The following is a 20167-nucleotide window of genomic DNA, read 5'->3' as shown; positions in this document are numbered from 1 at the left end:
GTTTCCGGATGGGGCTGCTTGCTGTTGTTCCATTCTCCTTCCTGGGGGATCCCAGAGCTCCAGGCAAGGAGCTTGCTGCTGGGCCTAGTGCCATGGAGCTAGGGGAGCCTGGAGCTCTGGGAAGGCCAGGGGAGTAAGTAAAGGGAGGAATCCTGTGTAACTGTGAGAGTAAGTGGCCCCAGAGAGGGACACATGGAGACCTGAGCCTGGGAGAACGAGCAGGCATGCAGACAGGCACGAAGGGACAGCAGGAGTCTGTTGGCAGTCCCTTGAATGACAGATATAAGGGGGCTTGACACCAGAACCTGAGTGGGACTGTGGTGTGTGGGGATCATGGATATGTCTTTGGCTTGACCTACAGAAATTTTGGAGGCTTTGGCCACGCTCTTTGGATCTGTGAATGTGCTGTTATTCCCAGAAGGGTGACTGTGCATGTGACTGCCCTGCAGTCACTGCTCTGAAAACTCTTCTTTGTGCAAATCCATGAGGGAGGAAGGGCTGTGTCTGTAGCCATGCAGAGTCATTTGCTTGACCCCTGGTGGAAGAGCATCTTCACTTTCCAGCTGGACAGGCAAAGCAGCCCCGGGCATGTTAGGATAGTTCCAGACCTGGAGGTCTTTACTTCAGCAGGAGAAAGTCATTGTGTGAAGACACAGCTCAGATGCACACTTCAGGGTCTTCCCTCTAGGTGTCCACCCAAACACCCCTCGAGCAGGGCTTGTTGAGCCTTCCCCATCATTCAGGATGCTTTTGCTTGCTAGGGCACTGGTGTGCAGGTGGACAAATCTGCAGTCAGGGTGGCTGCGGGGTTCTCAGTGCTCTGGCATGTTAAACATGGATAACATGGGCATGTAGCTGGGTGTGAATTGATGCTCAGCAGTTAGTGCAGAGCAGGTGTTAATAGAAGGTCATCTGAGGCTTCTCTGCAGCATAATTATGGGGCTATTTCAAGCTTTCTGCTTTGGTTTTAATGCAGATCAGTGCTGTAAATTGTCAAGAATCATGAAGTGAAAGCGTCTCTGTGGCGACTGGACCAACTGCCTTGTAGAAATGCTTCTTGCATACTAAATTTAGAAGTTCAGCACCTGAGGCTCCAGTTTCCAAGTGTTTGGAATGCTTTCCAGCATTGAAAGCATTACCAGATGCTAAAGGTTGGGTCATGACACTGGCATAAAAAGCATCCTCCTCCTTGTTTAACCCCTCTGTGGTCCAGGCTCAGCACAGAGAGCAGCACGCAGCCAAACATCTGTGCTGCCCTGTGACTTTGAGGACTCTCTGAATAACCCTGCACTGCAGAGAGCGGAAAACATTGCCGCCTTTCTCCCAGCTGAGGAGTTTCAGGGAAGAGGGACTGCTGATGTCAGATGTGTAGGGCCTCTGTGGTTCCCTACTGGTCCCTGTACACAGTACGAGGGCAGGCAGCTCAGCCTTCGGGAGCTCAGCTGATGAGCTGAGATTTGGCTGCAGTCAGCAAGTCAGCTGGACTCAATTCTCACGGCAGGGTTATAAATGGGGGTTCTGGTTTCTTGCACTACATGCCTCTAAGTTATTTCAGTTCCTAGAGTGATAGCTGTCATGTCTCTTCTCATCTCCATTTCTTTGTTCACAGCCTGCCTGTGTCTGAGTAATACACCCAGGAACATCCTTCTATTTCCTTCCAAGTGCCCAGGTGTCTGCAGAAATTCCTTCTGCTGCTCCCTACGTACATGGTTATGAATTTTGTCTTACGCTCCTTGTAACCATCCAGTTCTCATGACTTCTGTCTCATCGTAGTCCCTTTCCCTCTTGACAGTACTCCCAGATTTTTTTTCCCTGTCATATTTCCTTAGGACCACCCTCCATACTAAGGTTGCCAGTGATAACACTGAAGAAATCTTGTCCAAATTTTGTCGATGAGGTGCTCCATTAGTTCCCTATTACTGCTCAGCATTGTTCTCCTTCCCCTGCAGTCACTTGCAGCCAACTCCTTCTATTCATACCTGCCTATAGCTCTTAACCAGGCCCATCTTCTCCAGCTCAGCAAATACACTTCCCATTTGTTGCGGTGCCAAGGTACTGTAGCATATGCGGAGAAAATCTCACACTCGCCTGCCCTTTCACAGGAAGACCATAGGTGACACGTAGCATCAACTGGTTTGGGTAAATTATTCCATTTATACATGTATCTCTGATTATACTGTCCTTACATGAGGATGGCCACGTGGGGTTAGAGCAGGAGTCTGGAGGCCCGGTGTCCTCTCTACAGCAGGTGTCTAGGGCAGAGCAAGACGAGGACGAGTGCATGTGACTCTCCTTCTGTGGACTGTTGCACCTTTTAACTCATCTGTTTTCATACCCAGGGGTTTCCTTAGATTGCTGTCTCAGGAGATCAGATCTCTCTTCTGAATACTTGCCCCGGCATCCATTCTCTTTGGGGAAGGGCTTCACAGGGTAGGTACCACTGCTGGCAGAACGACCACTTCTTTGCTTTCTATCTTTGGGGCATACCTAGATTCTCATCAGTTTCTACCTCACACACAGCAGTTCAGCCCTCTTGATTTAAAAAGTTAAAGAATATTAAATATGTACTTTCATATTCTCTACACTGTGTAGTTCTCATTGCAACGAATCCGACTTTGCTCCTGCAGTTCTTGCTCTCCAACAGCTTTCTTTGCTACTCTGGCCTTTCTTATGCTGCAAACTTAAAAGCACTTTATTTAATTTCAAGAACTTTTTTTTTTGGAGGAAAAAGGGGTGATTGTTGATTCAATGAAAACCAGAACTCCTATCTATGCTTTTTCTCCTAGTTTTCAGGTGCAACATCCAGTTGTCCTCTGTGCCCTCAGATTTGCTGTGAGCGTAACAGCACTAGGAAAGTTCTCCCTGCCTGTAAGTTTTCTGCAGCAGGCTGGTGATTTACTTGGTTGACAATCGTGCGTGTTGTTGCGCTGCACGTCACAGCTCTGCTGCATCCCCTTTGCACCAAGCATCCTCCCATCACCCTCCTTCCTCTCACGTTGCTGCTCTGTTGTTGCTTAAATGGTTTTATTGCAACGAACAAAAGTAAGTCGAAGGGGAATTGTTTTTAAAATCAGGCCTGCTCCCTAGACTTTGCAGGGCTCTGAAAACAGGGTTTCCCTTTGCTGGGGCAACCGTAAATTTTCTGCGGTGATGTTGCTATAGCAATGGTGTTCGATCCCTCTCTGTTAATATTGCCCTTTTGGAAGGGCCCTGAATAGGCACTGAGGTAGGTAAATGTATGCGGTGACACCGAGCGGGTGATTCTATTCTGACAAATTCCTGCACCGTTTGTTTCCAGGCTTGTCTGAGGGCTGGGACGCAGTGTTGGGCTTTTTGTCCCACGTGCTGCCCTCGCGGGGACGGAGTTAATGGAAGCCTTGTTCGGAGCCGCTGGGGCAGAAATTTTTTTGCTGAAGGAGACAAAAGCGGAACAGGCCACCTCAGAGGTTGCTTTGGGAAGGCTGTCTCTTGGGGGCTCTCAAAGGAAACGGGAGATAACGCTCAGCCCAGGGGACTCATCCAGTATTTTCAGGCGCCTTCCTCTCTTCCCTGCCACCTTGTTCTTGCACATCTGCCTCCTACAGCATCTTTTCTAGGGTGGCAGGGAGGGGGGATCTCCAGAAGGCATTAGAGTTCATTTTTCACAGCCTGACAAGAGAATAATCACCAGCATTGTGCGACACAACCCGGAGATGCTGTCAGGGCAGGATGGCTGCAATGGGGCTAGCAACAGAAAACAAGAACAGAAAAGGGCACATCAGGCCAGTGGCCAACTGTGGGTCTGTGCAGGGCTGGTCCCAGCACAGTGGGGCTGTTGCTGTCAATTTTCAGCTGTGGTTGTACCAGCAAGTACAACTGGGACGCGAGCATGGACTGAACAAGCAGCATGTAGGCTGACAGCACCCAAAGCTGCATATCGCTAGCTCTCTGGGGTTTTATTTGAGGCTTTGGATATTCATGTGTTTCCTGGATACTCGTGTCTTCTCATGAATGCTGCAGTTCCTGGTGTAATTCATTTATGACAGACCATCAGCTGCATTAGTGGAAATACATTCATGGGGGCCAGGTAACATTGCACACCGTGAAGGGTCTGAGGTGCCCACCAAAGGTACCCTATGATCACTTCATGCAGAGGCAGGATCCCCACTGAGCTCCTTCTAACCAGGCCCATGCTCTTAAGATTTCAAGGGTCAGCTGATGCTTCTTGTAACCCTTGGAGCTGGGAATGCGATAAAAGCAAGGTGCATTAGGGCAGCTGAATAATCCCATGAGGGTAGAGGTAGGTTGCTCTCATGTGGAAGACCTCCAAGACAGAGATTCAAACCTGAAGTCATGCTGGTAGTGCTCAACGTCCGTTCTCTGGGGACAGCAGCATTTCACCAAAAGGGAAATACTGTCAGCATAAATTTATCAGAATATAGGATCTTTAGAAATGAACAATGCTTTATCACTATAAAATAGGGCCTTTCGATTCTATTGATTTCTAAAAGAGGAAATAATTTCTAAAGAATAAATTACTGGATTTAGTCTGTTTCTGCTCTGCAAGTGTTCTAATTTTTCAGATGTGCTATGTAAGTCTGGGGACTCATTTACATGTCTGCCTAGAAGGAAGAGTGTTTTGTGGTGAGTGGAATGTGAAATAATTTTTTTCTAAATTTTTCTAATTAGCAATACAGTCAGTCTTATCACTGTTCTTCTGACTAGGACTGAATGTCTCTGTAGTACAAATAACTCGATCAATCCAACTGGATGTTGGCATTTTTAACAACATATTTGGACATTACATCAGTTGTAAGTATTGATGCAGAGATTATTAATCAAAGGCAGCCCATGGACTCTGATCAATAGAAGACTGCTGCTGGGTTTTCTTTTTTCTTTTTTTCCAAGAGTATCTTTTTTTTTTTTTTTAATTTCCTCCTTAAGCTTTCTTCCCTTGCAAAGCTTCCTTTTCAGTGCTGCTTTTTTGCAGAGAGAGGAACCTGTTTTTCAGAGATATCAGCACACAACTAGTTGTTAACTCAGAAGGACAGGAAGGATGCTCAAATGTTGGCTGCAGTTTATGAAATGCTCTGAGGTGTGTCAGGAAGGAACCATGCTATGGAAGTGTAAAACCTGGCTCTCAGTATGATGACCATTGTCTGGGGGAAGCAACACACCTCCTGTTATTGATATAAATTTACTAGGAGCAAACTGGAAAAGAGAAATGTATCTGTTTATGTATTTACTGCTTAGTGGCTGCTGTGATGCAGAGTGAGGAGCAACGGCATCTTGAGTGTCAGCTCGTCTCTGTTGGGCTGCGTTTTGTCAGCTGGATGACAGTTCGACAAACACTTGTGTCAGTGCCAAGGCCTGTATTCACGTGAGTTGTACTATTGAACGTGGTGAGACTTCTCGCGTGCAGATGCTTTTGCAGAATGAAGACCCTAATCCAAGGGATTTTGTCAGGGTTACTAAAGACTTGCCCTGGGCCCAGCCTCGCATGCCTACCTTAGAGGACGAGCACGGTTTCTCTTACCTTGAGCCTGTTGCTGAGAGTTGAGAGGACTGTTGGTTTATTTGCTTCTTTTTTTTTTTATGAAAGGGTTCACTCTCTCTAAATACACATGCATAACTTCCATTTGCTTTCCTGGGACTGATGGCCCACAGAGGACTTCAGGGCCTTGTTTCTGCTCACACAATGTACGATTCTTTTGTCATGCAGAACTGAGTTTAAACTCCAAGCCCAGATCATTTACAACCTTACAGCTGAGAAAGAAACCACTCTCAATAGCACATAGTAACGTTGTCAGCCCCTGTAAATAATCCCCTAAACCATACAGCACTCTTATGAAATAAGTCTGGCTGAATGACTTGGGGATACTGTGCTTTATGGATGACACTGACCATTCAACAGCCTGGAATTAAAAAAAACTTCTAATACTGCCATTTAAGAGAAATCAGAACTGAAAAGCAGCTGTCAAACTTTAATTTGCTGGCTAATGAATGACCATGATTCTATTCTTTAATGATTCTTGACCCTAGAAACAAAATGTATTAGCACTCTCAGATTTTGCACAGTAGTGCTAAATGGGGCATGTAATGTACTAATTTAGTGCCTCTTTAGCATAATCACAACCTACATGCACAGCTACATTTCCTTGGCAGGCAGCTTTCACAAGACCTGCAAAGAACTTACGTAGGACATTTCACCCTATTATTCATTTCACTGATGTCTGGGAATCGATATATGTGATTTTTTTTCCCTGTCCTCTCCTTCTCCACAAAAAAGTATAAAATCATCCATCGATCTTCCTGGGGTGATTAAAATGCCAAGAATACTTTGCTTTTCTCTACCTGCAATGGGGAGGTATGTTTTTATTCTGTGTTCAACCTTTAAATCTAAGAGTCCACAAAAAGGTTGAGTTGGGGTATAAATACTACTTTCCAGAAGAAATACAGGGTCAATCAGAATAAATTGTGCTAGCCAAGGGCTGTATTTAGCATGTTACTTTGAAAGAATCACACATGATCAATATTCTTGGTTAAAAAATAAATAAATTTGAAATATACAGTTTTCAAGATCATCATCCTAAAAATCTGTTTAGCAGCGGCTTGGCCTGGCTATCCCATTCAGAAGAAGAGCAGCATGAGAGACTCAAGTATTCTGCTTGTTGACTACCAGCTTGCTTATTTGTTTCTTTATTGAGGATTCCCTTGGGTCCCTGTTTGGCTTTTTGACCACAGAAAAAAAAAAAAAAAAGCAGAGTTATCTTGTAACATCTGTAAGCCAACAGCTGCTTCCAATTTTTTTGTGAATTTTTTTTTTTAATTTCTAATTTTTTTGTTGTTTGCCTGTTCTCGTTTTTTGGTTAACACCAGTACATGGGGGATGTCCACAATGATTTTGTTACAACATCAGGCTCTCCAATTTCACAGTGCAGTTGAGCTAATTTTTATTTATTATTTAGCATTCGCTGTGTCTAAATGATACTGAGGAAGGAGTTCTGCATATCTGGTGTGGTCTACAGTGAGCAGAAGCTGTGCGTGCCATGCTCCTACTTGGGGTTTGTAATGAAATCAATCCTTCCTGAACCTTATTATCCCTTTGCATGTGTGCAGCGCTGTCTGGCCTGAGACCTCAGACAGCCCTTGCCTGCTGCCCTGTGGGGGATCGATTAAAAACCGATAGAGCGGGCTGGGAGAGAGACAACACACAAGCAACCTTGCCTTTCCTTGCTCTGGAAACAGGCTGTCTTGGTGGTTACAGGAGAAGGCGTGAAGCTCCGCACCTCTGTCTGTCCTGTGAGCGTCTTGGCACTGCTGGAGGTGTTCAGCCAATTAGCGCGGCCAATCCCTTCCTAAATGTTTTTATTTCCATGTGTAGGCTGCACTTTAGAGAGAAAATCCTGGAGAAACGCCAGTCTCTTTCCAGAAATTCAGGAAAAGGAAATGGGATTGTTAAATAAAATAGACCGTGCTGAGGTAGGAGTTCCTCGGGCAGGCCGTGCAGCCTACCAGCACTTGCCCCCTGAGCGCTGCCACCCAGGCAGAATGGGGCTGCCTGTGGGCAGCACCCTGCAGGGCCGGGGGCTAATGCAGCAGCTGGCTCTGTATATAGGACACAGGTCTGCTCCTGGTCATGCAGGTGAGATCCTAAAGAACAGGCCAGATCGATGTGTTACCCTGCATTTTTGCCGTGTGACTGGATACTCCAGCAGTGATACAGAGTTTGAAACAGCGTGTATGAAAAACTTCCCTTTGGTGAGAAACTGAGTCCTGCTGCCCTCCCAGATAAAACTGACTTCTAGGGAGGGTCATCTATGCTCGAGGCACAGCTCCATGGAGCATTTGATTGATGTTCATTCTCAGGGCCTGGTGAATTGCTCCAGCTGGGTCTATTGCTCTGCAGCCTGTGATTCCCACAGATGTTCAGGATGAGGACTTTGGAGGCAGGAGAGTTCGTGGGGTTTGAAGGAAGCAATGCAGGCTGGCTTTAGAAGAGATTTTCTGTATGTCAGTGAATCATTCATGAATGCAGAAAGAAATGTAACACATAATTGCTATATCTGAAGCTCTTGAGCTCTGTTATTAGCAACAAGTTAAGAAGCAAGCAGGGGCTTCAATTGTTGCAGCTGTTTTTAATAACAAATACTGATAACTTGCATCTCTCCAGAGGTGATCCATAAAGAGTATAATCTATACTGAGTTGACCAGGTAGCAATTTTTCTTTCATCTGCAATAATAATTAATGTTAATACTTAATTACACAAACACTTATAGACTGTAAGGAGGTTCTTTGTGGTAGGTGCTGAATTGCTATTAAAATACTAAATAAGTAGAAAAATGAATGGTTCTTCTCCATAGTGCTGCCTTGTGACATGCACACAAATTCCTGCTGACCATCACTGCAGAGGCAGAATCCAGCCACTTCCTACTGATGTTTGTTCTGCTCTGAATAGAGTCAAATCTGTCTACTCCAGTTAAGAACCCGATTGCATATTTTAGTTCTTAAGGTGATGGCTGTATTATCATATCTACAGGCCCTGAAGTGTGCCTGAGCCTGAGGAATCTCCAAGACAGCAGGGGCCTGTTCAGCAGGGTTGGGTCCCTATTAGTAGGTGAGTAGGGAATTCAAGCTCTGTGCAATACCTGGGAATGGGGTGGGAGGCTGCAAACTGACTTCACAGAGCACAAAACGTTGTGCTTGAGTGATGCGCAGAGCCTTGCTATTGTTTGGAGGCTGGTGTGAGGTATGCTGCCCGTTGGGAGGATAGGGAAGAGGTGGTGCTGTAAGATAGACTGTCAGATTCGTCTTTTATGGCCACGGGCTGCAGAGCCCAAAACTCTGTGTGTCTATGATTCAGGACATAAGAAAGTAACAAATGATGCATATAGGGCCAGGTTTTCTAGGCACATTCTCCCCCTTGTAGCTGTTTGTGTTGGAGATCTCAATACCTTTGACAAAAACAGGCTTTGTTCTTTAGCTGGACTTAGACTTGACCCCGTCACCGTAGCTCAAACCTTATTTACCTGCCAGTCCTCTCCCTACAGCGGACTGACTCAGGAGATGGTGGGTGAAACCAGCTCTTGTTGATGGCAAACGAAAGCACTGAGGTGTGAAGGACCAGGAAGGCAGGCTGAAATCCCAGCAGTCAGCCCAGCAAAATGCTGCCTGTCCCAGTGGCTGCTGGCCTGGCTCTCAGGGCGAAGGTGGGAGGGGGGGAGAGCAGTGCCAGGACTGTGGGTGAGGTTTCCTGCTAGCAGAATTTACAGTTCAAGTACTCCATATGATCCTGGGCACAGTCCAGGCCAATACTCAGAGCAACCAGGCGCTGGTGGTGGAACACGTGGGTGTATTGCATTGTGAAAAACAATGTGTGAACGGCAGCTGAGCTGGGCAGCATGGACTGCAGGGATCTCTTCTTCTCAGCAGAGATCACTCAGTGCCACCACATGTGTCGAGGCATCAAAACTTACCTATGCCAATGCTGCATCTCCCTTTTAAAAGAAGGCATGGGTTCTTTTGCACATGTAGTATTTAGTTAAGAAACCTGGGTGTGGTTGCCTGGGACTGTTCATATGCATCCCTGTAGCTCTTTAGGAAAGCAAAAGCAATATCCTGGGATGCTCTGAGATCCTCTGGTTGATGCAGCAGATCTCTTCAGAGATAAAGGAGTCACGTAAGAAGCAGCCAGTCTTGCCCTTTATGGGTGCCAGTGGCACCCAAACCTACAGCTAAATCCATTCAGTTCCATTGCAGTCAGGAAGGAACTGCAAGTCTCAGCCCTGTCCTGATGCCTGTAACCCAAAGAGGTGCCCCCCTCCCCATGCTGGGTGGCATGTCCCACTCGTGCTCTCAGCAGCTCCTATATTTCTTTGTGACAACAGAGGGCACCAGCGGCCCTTGGTAATGCTGGGCTCTGCCCTCCCTGGCTCCCCAGGACATGCAGGGCTGCTCCTGCACCTTCGGACACGTGGGAGAAAACAATCTTCAAACCAAGTACATCCTGCTCCTCAGGTCTGGGGAGATGCGTGCAGTGGGGCTTGCAGCTTGCTCCCACTGGACCTGTGTGGGTGTTTGTGATAACGTGCAAATCATCTTCTGCAAGGAGTGATGGCTTGGATACAGCTGGTGGAGATGTCAGAGCAGTGCACATGCATGGGTTGGAGCAGGGGAGGCTTGCACCCAGACACCTGTGAGCCTTTTTGATTCCTCCAGTGGCCATTCTGCGCCTCCAGCCCAGCAGGGCCTAGCCCTGCCATCTGCACCCAAGCAGAAGCTGCCGAAAGGTGGGGATTTGAGGTTAGCCTGCAATGAAATGGTTCAGATCAGGGGCTATGCCTAGATCTGCCCTGCATTACCCCAGAGTTCAGCCTCACCGACAGCTGTAGAACACGTGAGGTTTGCCTACTGTGAAGCCCGCAGGGACGACCCTGAGCTAGCTCTGAGCTACTCCCTGTAAGCTTTCCCACCAGAGTGGGAAGGAGCCCAGTGCAGGCTGGCTGTTTGAGCCTGAAATCCCCAGCAAATCTGGCAGCCCTCTGAGCTGTTGATGTGCAGCAGTACCACAGCTAGTCCATTTAGAGGTAACCCCTGTAAGCTGCCCCAGGCTGCCCCAGGGGCGGTGTAGGCACACTCACACCCCCTGAAGTAGGAACGAGGCTGCTTCCAGTCTGCTGTGCCACTGATGTGCAAATCCTCTCGCCTTCCACTTAACTGCTTATGTTTATCACCTCTGCAGGTGCGTTCAGTTGTAGGCTGCCTGTGGAGAGATGCAAAGAAGTTCAAGCTGTATTTGTTACTTTCCTGAAGCACGGCTAAGCAGGTAAGCAGCAGGCACTGTTAGTGATAACCCACTGCGTTTGATCACTATGTCACAGGGCAAAATAATCAGGGAGTAGAGCAACAAAGTACAGGCACAAGTACTTCTGATGAACAGCCCCTCTAGCAGAACATCCTGATTTATTGCTGTTGTGAAAGCAGAAACAGGCGGTGATTTTGTTCCTGCTTTCTTCCACGCAGCGCTGGGAAGGAGTTCCTCTCTGCTCTGGTTTGTGGGATGCTTTTTCTTTGTTTCATCTTAATTTGTGTGAGGAAGATGAAGGGAGAAAAACAATGATGGAGGGAAAAGGGCTTTGAGCAAAGAAACAATGTGTCACACACTACTAAAAATGTCGCCCGACTCAGTGACATTAACAGGACTACTTGCAAGAGCTCCTCACTTGATCTAGTCCCTCAAGTAAGGGTTGAGTGTCTAAGTAGACAGATCCTGGCAATATCAGGCCACAGAGCTGTGCATATGAACCACAACCTAGAGTCTGTACTGGGGCTTCATCCTTTTCAGTCCTGCAAATTTGATGCAGCAGGACCATTTGCATACCAGAAGATTTACTCACATGAGCACAGGACATTGGATGCTCTATTTATCTGCAGCCTAGAAACATGAAGGTCCCAAGTTTCTTCCACTGCCAGGGGACATGTGAAAGCTTTGAGCACATGCTACAGAGATAAGTAGAGACATATGCTGTATGCCAGGCCAGGATGTTTTTATAAAGAGTTTCAGGCCATGTCTGGTAAAACATTTAATAACTTTTCTGCCAGCAGCCAAAAGGCAGTCAAATATTTAAAAGCAGCAATAAAAGTTCCTGTGTGAGTCAGAGTCCTACAGAAATCCTGCTAGTGAATTTCCCCATGGTAGCCTGCAGGACTAGCTGGAAAAAATACCACAGAACTCTGTTGGTATGAAATATTTTTTTAACAAGTCCTTGGAAGTGGCATGGAATGTCCCTGCAAAGCCCCTGAAACCAGATCCCAGGCTATGTGCAGCCTAAACAGCAATTCTGGTATTTTTTACTATGGCCACAAATCCTATTTCACTCCTAGGGAATCACAGAGAGGCCAGTTTCAGTGTGACCTTTAAGTGGCATCCTGTTTGCTTATAGAAGACTATGCACTCGTGCATATTCCTTTAACCTGGAATCCAGTACACTCAAATGTCCGTGCCACAGATAGAGCAAAATGCTGCCCTGACACACGTGTGGCCTGGACTCAACTCTCCTTTCTCCTTTCCTGCAGAGCTCTGCTCTTGTAGTGCTAATGAAGTACATCTTTTCCTTTCAAAGTCCTCAGGTGATCCCTTTCTGCAACGAGACCCTGGGCTTTTTTGGAAATGAATCTCATTAAGACCCAAAGCCATGAAGGCTTCTCTGCTAATTCTTCCTGCTGCTAAAGCCTCGTCAATAGCCAGCACGCCCTGGCTTGGCTCTGCTGTGGGCAGCAGCGCTGGGGTCCCAGGACTAGGCAGGCACTGGGATCTCAAAGCAGATCACTCTGATCCCAGGCACACATGCAGGTGTTTGCCACACTGCTGCTCACCCACTTGGACAGGAGATAATGCTAACGGAGCAGAGAGGGAGAGGAGGGACGATGCTGCAGGCACCTCCCCGGCAGGTTGCATGCCGCTCCATTGCTATGCTGCAGTAGTGCAAGGTGCTCTCTGATCTAATTTTGCAAATTGTTTCCACGCTGCAGTTCAGGTCTGCTTTGGATGCTCTTCTTCTGGAGCAAATCTGGGAGCCCTGTTTAGCCTGAATTACCCCTCACCACCCCAGGACCCTGACACTTCTTCTCTGGCTGAAAATGTGCTGGGAGCTGTCTGGGTTTCTTTGGGGTTTCCAGTGCCTTTACCCATCGAAATGGGAAGGGGAAAGTCGCTTCCTCAAAGCAGAACATCAGGAAATGTTTTCCTTCAGCTTGGCTCTAAAAAGGGGGCAGTTGGTAGGGAAAATAAGTCTTTCTCAGAGCTGCTTTGCGGATCCCTCCACAGATGCACTAAGCCAGCGTGGCAGCATCAATGAGCATGGGAAACCTCACTGGAGAGGCTTTGAGCCAAGCAGGGTCAGGCTCCTGCAGACACAGATTGCCACCATGCACAGTGGAGCCTATCAGTAGATTTGCAGCCCTGAATGTCCTAATGCCCAGTCCTGTGCTCTAACCACAGCCCCGTCCTCCTCGTCTTGCAGATTGAAGCCTGAAACAACCTGCCTGGCCTCCTTCCCCACTTGCCGTTCAAGGTGAGTGTACGATCTTTAAAATAGCCTGCAGGCAGGGTGAAGGCAGTACTCTCCCAGCTGTGCATGAGGGCAGTGCTTCTCTGTGTGGATGAAGAACGCCTCTCTGCCTCTGGGCCTACAGAGGGGGCCTGTGAACTGCAGCACGGGTGGTATGGCCGAGCCGGGGAAAAGCAGAGGGTTTGGCACCGAGGGCATGAAATAACCTCCCCGTGGCCTTGTCCCAGGCAGAGACCCCAGCTCTGCGTGGTGCTTCCCGCAAGCCTGGCGAGCAGCCGTCCTCCAAAGGTGTCTGACCTCTGAAGATGTGCCCTTGGCTGCCTGCTTTGAGCACGCAGCAAAGAGACACCGAGGCAGTGTCTGGTTACTGGCCTCAGCCTCCTCCCTTCTTCCTCCAGGGCACGAGGTCTCCCCTCTTGGGTGTCAGGAGAGACTCTTCCAGGAGAGTGTTTGGCAGGGCAAATTTATTACCAGCCTGTTGTGACTTGTTGCAGATTTGGGCAACACTTGGAGAAAATGCTGTCAGCAACTGCATGCTTCTCGCCTTGGAAGCCCCGGAGAGCCTTTGTGGGCTCAGCTCACTGCCACAATTCGTCATTCCCAGAGGCTGAGGGAGTAACAGGGTCCGAGTGCCAGGCCTCCATTGCAGCACGGGGATGCCTGCCCGCAGCCTGCCTCAGGGTTGCTCCCTCTGAGGATGGACGTTGTGCCCCAGGCAGCTGCAACCAGTTCTTGTCAGCATGGCTGTACTGGTCTTGGGTGCAATATTCGGCAGGACAGCAAATGAAGGCAAGGTCCCTCCAGCCTTGGGTCAGCATAGGATCTATTGAGCAATTCAGTGTGTTTATCTCATGATGATAGTGCAAGCCTGGCTTGTCTCTGCCAGGCCCTCACCAGTGCAATGCCTGGCTGTTACATCAGAGCTGATGTTCAGACCAGTGGGTCATGCTCCCAGGAGAAGGCACGCTGCTGGCAAGTTTGTGTTTGTCCCAGTTTGCGTTTGCGTTTTTGCCCAGAGGAGAAGTGCCAGAGTCCTAGGGTAGGCAGGGGGATTCAAGCTTAGCAGAGCTCCCAAATCTGTTCTGTTTAAAATCCTGCACATCTGGGATGGCACTGGTGACTCCTGCACTTGCCTCTGTAGGCACACGCATTGCTCTTTGTGAATCAGTAAGTACATTCCAGCATAGGTAGCATAGAGCGTTTTTTTCCCTGCTTTTGCTGATAATAGGCAAGGAAAAAAACCTCCATTTGCCTGTAGGATGCTGAAGCATCCTTGCTCAGGCTTAAGCACTGAGCAGGCAGCATCCATCCCATGTGCAAGATCTCACTCCTCCAGCCTCAGTGCCCAACCTGGGAGTACTGACAGGAGAGGATGGTGTCCTGAATGGCTGCGGAGATGTGGTGGTCACCTTTGGCTGATGGGATGTGCAGATGCTGGTGTTTCCTGTGTGGTGGGGAATTCACGTTCCGCAGCAGTCTACGGGTTTGTGGTGATTCATGGAAAACAGGAAAACCTAGTCTTATCTTCAGGGGGAAAACTGCTGCGCTTCAGGTTTCAAAGCCCTTGGTTCAGTGGAATTACAGGTTCAAATCCTGAGAGGGTCAAACAAGGTCTTTCTTCTTCTGAGACAGATGGAGTGTCACGCAGTAAATTGCCTATGATTCTCTTTGTTAGATGCTGTGTTACTTTGAAAACGGCATCATGACAAATCTTGGCTTTCTGCAAAATAAATAACTGCATCATTTATCAAAAAGGTTTGCTTTCAGAAATGTCGCCACTCTTTTAAAGCATTAGAGACTCCTGGGAATGAAAGAGACCAGAGGAGCACAAGATGCCACTTTTCTTTACTTACTCTATTGTATTTGACATTTTGCTTTTTACAGGTTACTTGTAAAAGCCCCGGTGAGGAGTGATCCCCATCTGGGGCATGTTCCAGCAGACGTGGTGGGGTGTGACAGCGAGGAACGCCCGCTGCCTGACTCGTCCTCAAGCTTGCTGCATCCTCGCTGCCTGCCGTCACCCTGCACAGGAGGAGCTCCAAGGTCGCACGTGTCCCCACGGCAAGCCTGCTCCTTGTAATGCAAGATATGGCTCCTTGGGGGCTGGCAGAATCATGCCATCAGGACTGAGCGGTAAATAATCAGCCTGTTTCTGCCTCCTTAGCTTAGATGACACATCCGGAGGACTGATACCGGCTGGGGCATGAGGTCCTGTGCTCATTTCATACAGACCATTACCGCAGAGCAACACGTCTGGCTTAGCTGCGTGTAGCATCACAGACAACACAAATATACTGCTCCAGCAAGGCGTTTGTCAAATGCGGAAAGTATCACAGGCAAATTCCATCTTGGGACTTCTTCAGGGACCAACGCATGCAAAAACATCTGGCAAGGCAGGGGAATAGTTTTGAAACTTTATATTTTTTTCTAAAGATGTACAGTGTTCAATCATAGCCTTATAGTTATTCTTTGTCTAGGGTAGAATATAATGCATGAAAAGTCAAAAAGCAGCAAGCTCATTCAGCGAGATCAACAGTAGTTCATTTTATAGCATGTGCAACAGTGTCTTATTTTGTGCTTGACACAGCAAACATTCCTAGTGTCCAGCCAGCGTCTTAGAAGCTTTATAAAGAGACAGACGAAGCAAGAAGTACTGCAAGCTGCTTTTGTGTCTTCTGCTGGATGCCCTCAGTGCCTTGCAAATGCCTGGGAGTCCAAAGCAGGACGCAGAAGTTGGCGTCCTCTGTTTACACGTGGGAAAACAGAAGTAAGAGTTTGACTCCTATTCCCAAATGCAGTCGCTAGCTTTGTGTCTCTGTCTTTTTCGTGCCAAACCGTGAGAGTTTTTAATGTTCTGGCATGTGTGCAGAACAAAGACCAACTGTTCGCTGGTTTAACTGGTTTGACTTGTACACAGCTCCGTTGAAAAGGTACCTTAGTGTGAAGTCTGCGTAGCACAGTGAAGAAGCAGATGTTCCCTCCATCCCTGCTGCCCATCAGGTCTGGATTTCAGAAATGCCCCAGCCGAAGCCAACAGTGTTTGCACTGTCCAGCACTGCTGAGAGCTGGGCCAGGTGTTAGATCAAATGTCTGGAGCTGAGAGTGTAACATTTTTTCAGATGTGCTTCGCAGTGATTTTTTTCCAGACAGATGCGGGAAGTCTGTGGTAGAGCTGGGAACAGAGCCTGTTCCTGTGCTGCAGGAGGCTGTGTGTCTGACAAGACACAGGCACGGCCCTGCAAAGTAAATGTTGTGATTTCACAGGGGGAGCTGAATGGCACCCAGCAGTTGCACCAGGGATTTTTCCTTCTTTCCAGGCTCACAGGGGTTTGCACTGTGGCTAAAGCCTCAAAGCCTCTGAAATTCAGCAGGAGGAGGCTGGTGCTTCATGTTGGGTCAGTTGTGCCAGCGCATCTTTCGAGAGGGTACTGATGTTTCTGTGTGCAGCTCAGCTATGGGATGGCCTTCCTGGAGGATAACCTGGCAGGAAGGCTGGTGAGACACAAGTGAAAAGCACATCATAAGGCTGATCTTAATACCAGCTTTCACAGAAGAGTGTTTTACACCAGGAGCAGTCTGTTGACTCCAACAGTACGTAAAAAGCTTCTTTCTTAGCTGAGCAGTGGAATGAGGACTGGGCTTATGAATGGTTTTGCTTGCTTGTGTGTTTTCCAGAAGAATCACACATTTCTTTCCTTTCTAATTCCTTAATTGAGCTTATCCGTAATGGGAGAGCTTGTCATGTGCTGCGTCTGAATGTCACATCCCCTGCCTGTGCTGGCCATATGGCAAACCCTGGGAGCAGCACTGGGGCTACCAAGCGTGGGCAATGCCTCGCTGGCCCTTCTGCAGCTGGGTGACATTAGTAAGGCTGGGATGGCCACATGTTGTGGGACAGACTGGATGAGCAGCTCCCTGCTGGTCTGTCTTTTCCGTGTTTGGATGGGAGCAACTCCATGGCATAGACTTTTCTGGCCTAGAGCTTGCATGAGTTCACATTCAAAGATTACTTTCTCAAGACATTCTCTGTTATTTGTTTAAAATGTGCCATTTCCGTAGGTTGCACCTGCTCTCAAGGATACCACCCAAGGGTAAATACGGAGAGGGCACAAAGCCAGCAGCGTGAGTGCAGTTTCCATGGGAAATGCAGGCAGGTATCTCTACATGGAGTAAAATGCCAGGCTCTGGGTGTCTGCTCCATTCCCCTGCTCTGGGATGTGGCGATGAGCACCCAGTCTCCAGAGCATGGAGACTGCTTGGGTGGCTGAGCTCCCTTAAAAGAGGAGTTCAAAACTGCATCTCAAGCACCCCTTTGCCAGAACAGATCAGGAATTGCAGCTTTTCTTGAGTAAAATTTCAGACAGGCTTAATTTTCTTTTCATTTCTGTTTTAAAAAATACTAAATATTGAGCTCTCACTGTGTAAAGAGAGGAATTTTAGGTTTAAAAGCAGGATTTAAACTCTTCATTTAGAGGGGAAAACTGGAGGTTTTTCCAGTGAAACTGCTTCCATGGAAAAAGTTCACTGAAGAACATTATGGTTAAAAGTATTTCAGCCATCTGCCATATGAAGGAGGTTAAAACCTCTCAGACCTCTCCCACTGTGAATATGCAGGATTTTCTTCAGTAAAAGGCTGCATCTTTCACCTGTGGATGAAGTCTCCATTTTTTGATCGATATCCGTGTCATTGAAACATGCAAATGCAAAGGAGTTTGGGTGTAACTCTAGCCGATATGTGGCAGAGAGCACTTGTGGGCTGGCAGCAAGATGGAATCAGTGACCTAATCAACCATTTCCCTCTCTAATTGCTTTGACTGTATGGTTTAAAGAATTACACGACGTGTATTTTAGTTGGAACAAGACACTATTATTGAGTAAAGTGCATAATAATTGTGTTTCAGGAGGTGAAATAAACGTCGATCACCAGGCACTTTAATCCATCATTGTACTTGGCTAAATTACTGAAATTGCACTACATTCAGTACTAAAATTACTTGTAATAAAGTGATTGCTGAACTGACACTCACAAAAAGATGTCTAGTACCTACATTTGTTTTCCTATTTGACAATTTTAGGCTTCAATCTAGGGAGGGAGGACTTCCTGCAGCCTTCATTTTGGTTGATAGGAATGGAGGGCACGTAGAGCCTTGCAGAGGCAGGGTCTTTTAGCACCGAAGGACCTGCCTGTGTGAAGTACCTCCAATTTCCTTTAGCTTTCAAGTCCTTGCTTAGGTCACTGGATAGGTCCATTTTCCGTACATTTACAGAAACATTAGAATTTGACACAAACCTTGCTTGTAATGATACACCACTTGCTTGTATTGCTGTGCAATTTCTTCACTAGCCCTTCGCTAATTAATACCACATTTTGCAGCCTGGGATAAGTGACTTGGCAAAGGATCTATAACATGAACCTCGCTCCTGAGTGGGGGGGAAAAGGCATGTTCCTCATGCTGAATCTCCAATAGCACTTTGGAGATGACCACGACTTTTGTTGATTCTTCTTCCTGCAGTCCCTACATGCTGCAGGATTTTAGTTAGCAAAAAGCAAAACTAAAAGCAGAGGTCTTGATTTCGGTTTCTGGGTATGACATTTAGATCAGGCCCACCTAAAAGGACATTACTTTTTGTTTGATGTAGTACTCCAGTGATGTTAACAAACTGTATAATTAACTGATGCTGAGCTAAACTAGGCTTTAAAAAACAAAAAACAAAAAAAACCTTTAGGTGACGTATGTGGCCACACGCTTGGGAGGATACATAAAATTTTTTTCCACAGGCTAAGCAATATCCTTTTGCAAAGGTATATAACTGCTTTCTCGTGAGATTGAGCAGCTGAGGAAATATCTGTTTTATACGGGGAAAAACATTTTGTGGTAATATGGAAATGATCATTTGATTATAGTTTACTCTGAATTTTGTTACTGACTCCTGTCCTTGGAAAACTGACTTGCTTTCTGAAGACCAAAGCCTTCTTTTCTTTCTCAGAGGTTTTCCCAGCCTGGCTTAGAACAGATCTTCAAGAAATTTAATTGCAACATGTTAGAATTTCTCTTTGGAAGAGAAACACACAGTACATCCAGGAAACACTGAACTTAAACCCTCTCTTGATGTTTCCATGGCCTCAGCCAGAGGGATGAAACCTTTCTTCATGGCAGGTGACTTAATCTGTAGGTTTACTGACTGTCTTAACAAAGTATCAAACGCTCTTATAGATTTTTTTTTCTGCCTTTCCTTTAGATGAAAGGAGATGTGAATGTCGTCTCCATCAGCAGTCACTGCATAACATATTCACATACTGTACAGTCTATTAAAAAGTTTCAATAAGCTAAGCAAATATGAGGAATTCTGATGGGAAGGAATTAAAGCTGTCCATTTTTTTCTTCCAAAATAAATATGCGAGTTAATCTGAAAAAGTGAGGAGTGCCAAATATTCATCCTATGTGCTAAAGTGAGTCATGGTAAAGGCAGACAGTTTTATAGTGCAATTTCTTTACTTGTGCTGGAAATGGATAGCTTCCAAGTGACACTTATGAAACAATTAGCTGTTCATGGATAATCTGATTTGTATGGAAATGTAAAGATAAGCGATTTAGCTGTGATCTCAGCTGCAGAGTGACTGAGGGTGGTGGGCTATACTCAACAGTAAAAATCCCTTTTATCAAATGGCACTTTCACTGAAATGTGCTGGATTCAAGCAAGTAACAGCTCCCTTGTCTTTCTTTGCTAGGATGACACACTACTGATTTGCATCATTAGAGATCCTTGCTGATGGCTAAACTGCTTTGCATCTAAATGAGACCTAACCTGAACAGCTGTTCAACTGGTACATGTGAAGGATTTACAGTGCTGGGTAAGGTCCCCTCTCACCACCAGTCTCCAAGGGAACTCTGCTCTGGGCTGCTAGAAAACATGCAACTTTTCATACCTATGTGTCTGCAGCTTGGGCAGGGGGCAGAGGTTGGGGGACCAGATGGCCAAAAAACATCTTGAAGCCTTTTTACATTTTAAAGCTAAAATGTTCATTTTTCAGTCTCTCTCTTTCCCTTGAAATTATCATGCATATGATGGAAGTGATGCGATTTTTATTTTCCATGTGTTGCACATGCCCATTGTC

At 46.8% G+C, this 20167-nt stretch overlaps 1 long non-coding RNA gene across 1 annotated transcript in view; it reads left to right on the top strand.

Annotated features, from left to right (window-relative positions):
• LOC310904552 overlaps nt 1–20167 on the top strand; it is a 48708-nt gene that overhangs the window by 4914 nt on the left and 23627 nt on the right. Inside the window, exons 2-7 of the long non-coding RNA XR_014588438.1 lie at nt 8520–8597; nt 10722–10805; nt 13003–13053; nt 14935–17200; nt 19039–19208; nt 19781–19903. This is a non-coding gene — a long non-coding RNA (uncharacterized lncRNA). The remainder of the gene's footprint in view (nt 1–8519; nt 8598–10721; nt 10806–13002; nt 13054–14934; nt 17201–19038; nt 19209–19780; nt 19904–20167) is intronic.

This window comes from Anser anser, assembly GCF_964211835.1.
Source record: "Anser anser genome assembly, chromosome: 9".
Lineage (NCBI taxonomy): Eukaryota > Metazoa > Chordata > Aves > Anseriformes > Anatidae > Anser > Anser anser.
This window is presented reverse-complemented; position numbering and strand designations above follow the sequence as displayed.